This window comes from Galeopterus variegatus, unplaced genomic scaffold (genome assembly GCF_000696425.1).
Source record: "Galeopterus variegatus unplaced genomic scaffold, G_variegatus-3.0.2 Scaffold7428, whole genome shotgun sequence".
NCBI lineage: Eukaryota > Metazoa > Chordata > Mammalia > Dermoptera > Cynocephalidae > Galeopterus > Galeopterus variegatus.
In genome coordinates this window covers 19,508-25,127 of record NW_007733539.1, presented here as the reverse complement: position 1 = coordinate 25,127, position 5,620 = coordinate 19,508, and positions in this window count along the sequence as shown.

The window sequence follows — 5,620 nt, the reverse complement described above, 5'->3', positions numbered from 1 at the left end:
TAAATAAATAAATAAATGTGTGTGTGTGTGTGTGTGTGTGTGTGTGTGTGTGTGTGTGTGTATGAATTAATGAATGAATGGCATTTGTATTAGTCAGGGTTCTCCAGAGAGATGGAACCAATAAGATGCATGGATGGATGGACAATTTACAACTATAAAAAAGCAACAACAGCCAAGCCGGGGCTGCTAGAGCTCAGGGGAAGAGGAGGAGAGACCTACAGAGTCCACGAAGACAGGAGAAGCAACGTTGAGAGAAAGAAAGAACCACTCTGGCTGTTTCGAGAGCCCTGGCAGCATCCGGGCTGGAGCTGCTAAGTGCACAGAGCAGGACCTGGCAAAAGCCACAGTTGTGCCCTTCTGATGGAGTTGCTTGGAGGCCACAGGGGCAGAGAGGGCCTTGTTGGCCCCAAGGCCAGCAAGACCACTAATAGAGGTCCCATGGACCCACACAGAAGTGTGGAGCCACAACAACTGAAAAAAAAGGAGCCACTCAGAGGCCAGTGAGTCAATCACAAGGGACCGGAGCTTGGCCCATCTCATGTGAAGTGTTTGCAGCATGGGTGGTGGGAGAGACAGGCCACTGGGGGGAACTTTGGGGCACAGCAAGGACAGCTGATCTGCCCCCCAATCAGTGAAGGACCACTCAGAGGAAACTGGTCGGGAATAAAGAATTGCATGAAGTGCAATTTGATGAAAAGACTCAGGCGCAGACCAGAGTTTCAACACAACCCAGGTGCACTGGATTTCTCAAAAGCTGGAAGTACCTATAAGTCAATCATTAAAACCTGAGCTGCACAAACAGCATTCCCCACGGAATAAGCAGCAAAGCAAAAATTTAGCTCAACCACAGAGCTCAAGTGCTGGTCCCCACAGGAAGTTCCTCCATTTTAGAAGCAAGCACAGGACAACAAATTAGTTCAAGCACAGAGTTTAAATGGTGTGAACAGCAAGTAAACCAACACAGAAATAAAAGAAAAACAAAGTACCTGCAACCAGAGACAAAGTTTCATATTAACTAGTAAAGGTCTCATTTCATGAAAGAGCAACTATAACACCTAGAAGGACTGGAAGTCCCAGGGCTACCAAGCCAGAAAGGGGGGAGGGTCGGGGGCCTCAACAATGCCCCCCTATACCCACAGCTAATCCTGAGGGTGGGGGACAAGGGCCTCGGCCACACCCCCCAACATGGGCAGCCAGCCCAGTGGTGACCACTGAGCCACTGCAGGAAGCACCCTGGGCTCTCCAGAGCTGGGATGGTGGGGGGCCAAGGGCCTCGACCATACCCCTCTGACACATGCAACCAGCCCAGCAATGACCAAGCCACCGCTGGAAGCCCCCCACTGTCCCCTGTGGGAATGAGAGTGGTGCCACAGGCCTCAATCCTGCCCCTCCTCCTTCCTCCTTCTTCCATCCCATTTCCTACCCATTTCTCCTCCCCCTCCCTCCCAACTGCTCTGCAACAACATCCTAGAATGTAAAAAATAATATTAACAAAATTACATTTTCTTGGGAAAAAAAATCGGTAAAGAAAATACGAATCATTTAATAAATACTACTGGTATAACTAGTTTGCTATGGGGTAGGAGAGAGGCTCTCCCTTAATTCTAATTCTCAAAATAAATTCCAGCTAGATTATCACTAACAAGCGAAACTCTGGAAATTATACAAATACATGGAAAATAAATAACAGCCTCCTGAATGACCTATGGCTCCAAGAAGAAATTAAACAGGAAATCAAAAAAATTCTTGAAAATCTGACTCAAGAGAGAGTTCCAGTCAAAACAGTGGAATGGATGGTCCCCAGCGTCACTCTCTCCCAGAAATCAACCAATTTACAACTATATAAAAAAGCAACAACAGCCGAGCTGGGGCCACTAGAGCTCAGGGGAAGAGGAGGAGAGACCTATGGAGTGCATGAAAGCAGGAGAAGCCACGATGAGAGAGAGAAAAAACTGCTCTGACCACTTCATGCCGTGGCTGCTTTAAGGCTGGAACTTCTGATCACACAGAGCAAGAGCCAGCAAAAGCCACAGCTGTGCCCTTTGGATGGAGTTGCTTGGAGGCAGCAGGGGAGAAGAGGGCCCCCAGGCCAGCAAGACCACTAATAGGGTTCCCGTGGATCCACATAGGAGCAAGGAGCCACAACAACTGAAAAAATGGAGCCACTCAGAGGTTGGTGAGTCATCACAAAGGACTGGTGCATGGCCCATCCCATGGGAAGTGTTTGCAGCAGGGGCAGTGGTAGAGACGTGCCCACCAGGGGAACGCTGGGGCACAGCATGGACAGCTGACATGCATCCCAATCAGCAAAGGACCACTCAGAGGAGACTGGTCTTCCTGACAACAGAATTGCATGGGGTGCAGTTTGATGAAGAGACTCAAGCCCAGATCAGAGTTTCTACACAACCCAGGTGCACCGAGTCTCTGGAGATCCAGAAGTATCTATAACGTCAACCATTAAACCCTGAGCTGCACAAAAAGCCTTCCCTAGGGAAACAGCAGGAAAGCAACAATTTAGCTCAAACACACAGCTCAAGTACTGGTCCCAACAGGAAGTTCCCCCACATTAGAAGTAAGCAAAGGACAAAAAAATTAGTTCTGGCTCAGACACACCATTGCCTCAGGTCTGCCCAGGGACCCAAGGCATGGGGCCGAGGACTGGACCCCCCTCCCCTCAACCAAGCACACCACACCAGCACTTCAGGGCCCACCCAGGAACCCAAGGGATGGATCTGGGACCGGAACCCCCCCCCCAACAACCAGGCACACCACCAGCACCAAGGAGCATGTCAAAAACATCACCTCCATGTGGGTGGCCCACCACAGCCACCACAATAACCATGGCTGCTATGAAAGCGGAGATGCCACAACCACCATGCAGATGGTCTGCCAGCCACTGGAGTGCGTTGACACAAGGAGAGTCACCACCAGATATAAAGAAAAGAAGAGGCTGTCTCTCTCCACAAAGCCCATTTCAGAGTGACAGAAGAAGCATCTGCTCTGCAATAATATTGGGGGACCTGATCCACCTCTCAGCATTGGACAGATCATCTAGGCAACAAATCAACGGAGTAACCATTACTCTTTCAGAAGGAGAGAAGAAATCTAGGGTAATTAGAGGGGGGAGGGGGAGGAAGAGGGAGGTGGGGAGAGATTGGACAAAGGGCATAAAGAATATGTATGACTTGTAACAATATATATATGCTGGTGATGTTGATTTGATCAACATATCTCAACATTGAACCCCAAAAATATGTATAATCAATTTTGATTCAATAAAAATTTTTTTAAAAAAGAAAATCTGACTTAAGAAATACAAACAAGTGCCATACATGAATTTACCAACGAAACATAAAAATTTACCTGCACAAAAATCCGACATTTCTTCATGGCAAAAATTATAATAAAACCAAAAATACAATCGAAACACAGGGAAAACATTCCCGATATGACAACATCTATCACCATTGTCACAGCCAATAGTTTTGACATAACAACTGTTTCTAGCACTTGCCTCCATACTTTCCTGAGTCGCACACACATCACTGAAGCACTGTTTGTAATAGGGAAAGACCGGACACGACTCACATGTCCTCTAGAAAGGGGACAGCTTCGGCGTGTTACGGTCCTTCTGCAACTTCGGTTAGGGGTGCAGCCTCGCACATTGGGTGGCTCTTCGTGTGTTCATGTGGAACGATCCCCAGCACACGGCGACGGGGACAACACAGGGCGGGCGGAGAGCACCGGGCAGGGACACCAGAGCCGCGTCGGTGCAGGAGCCCGAGGCCTTGCTCACTTCTCATCCTGGCGCTTTTTTTTTTTTCCTTTTTGTCTTTTTTCCTGACCGGCAATGGATCGCAACCCTCAGTGTCGCGCCCGTACCGGACCGGGACCGGCAACGGGATCGCAACCCTCGGTGTTGCGCCCGCACCTCGCTCAGCCAGTGAGCGGCTGGTCTGTATGTGGGATCCGAACCCTCGGCGGGAGCGCCACCATGCTTCCCAAGCGGCGCACTGTAGCAGTGCGCCACCGGGCCGGCCCTATGGGGCCTCTTCTATAAGGGCACTAATCCCATTCATGAGGGCTCCACCCTTGTGACCTAATCACCTCCCAAAGCCCCCACCTCCTAATACCATCACATTGGGGGTTAGGTTTCAACATAAGAATTTGGCGGGACACAAACATTCAGACCATAGCACTTCTGTCTTTTTTCCCCTCCTTCCCTCCCTCCCTCCCTTTTTCCATCTCTCTCTCTCTCTCCCTTTCTGTTTCTCCATCCCACTCTCCTCTCCTTGCCCACTCCTGTCCCCTCAACACCGTCTTCTTGGCCCTGGGGCTGAGTAAGAGACGCTACCCTACACCCAGCCATTCCCTTGTAGATCTGCACTCTGTGGAACTGTCAGTGGACTGGGGTGGAGGAAAGGGTTTATCTGGCTCACTCCCTGGTAGGAAAAAGAACTTCCTGATTAGGGGTAGGAGCTGAGCACGAGAATTCATTCTGTCAGAAACAGGTCATCATGACATTTCCTGTTTAATGCCATTAAAAAATTTCCCCATCCCCACCATCTGTAGAGGTTCCAAGAGGATGACTGATTAACCAATTCATATCCAAAACAGCTAGTACTACACAAGCACCAAAGGAAGTAAAAATATCTTGCCTGTGTTTATGTCATATATAATCATAATACAGCTTTTGTTTGCATCCATAAGATCAAGAGGGAGTGGCTGGTAGCGTATGTATCTCTTCTAGAAATGGCCAAAAGAGAAAGAAAGAAAAGCTTTACTCTTTAGTAAACGGAAGCAGCTAATGGGAGCAAGTTCAAAAATGAGTTTATACTCTCCTTTTCAAAAGTGAAGTGGGCAGAAGTGAAGCACAGAGTGGGTAAGAAGAGGCCCCTTGGAGAGCAGAGGGAGACTCTTTTTTTTATTAGAAAAATTACTTTTTAAAGTTGTGGTGAAATATGCATAACAAAATTAACTATTTTAACCATTTTAAGTGTACAGTATAGCGGCATTAAGTACATTCACATTATTGTGCAGCCATCAGCAGAACTTTTTTCATCTTGCAAAACTGAACATCTCAAAATTATAACACTATACCAGCTTAACTTCCATAGTGTACAAATATTCTTCTCCTGTACAGTTCTGTCCCCAACCCTTTCAGTTATTAATTGCATCTTTATGCATTGTGTGACCAGACATATAGACTAATAATTGCTGGGTTTGTTTTTTTTTTAATACATTGGTCTCTTAAATCATGTAGAAAACAAAAAGTGGAATTATAAACCAAGGTTACAACAACACTATTTTATAATTGTCCATGTATTTATTTACCTTTGCCAGGGATCTTTATTCTTTCATATAGCTTTGAGTTACTGTCTAGTGTTCTTTCATTTCAACCTCAAGAACTGCCTTCTTGCAGGGCAGGTCAAGTGGTAACAAACTCCCTCAGCTTTTGTTTGTCTAGGAATGTCTTAATTTCTCCCTCAGTTTTGAAGGATACAGGATTCTTGGTTGACAGTTATTTCCTTCAGCACTCTGAATGTATCAACCCACTGCCTCTGGCCTCCAAGTTTTCTGATGAGAAATCTGCTTATAATCCTGTTGCTTTCAAGATTCT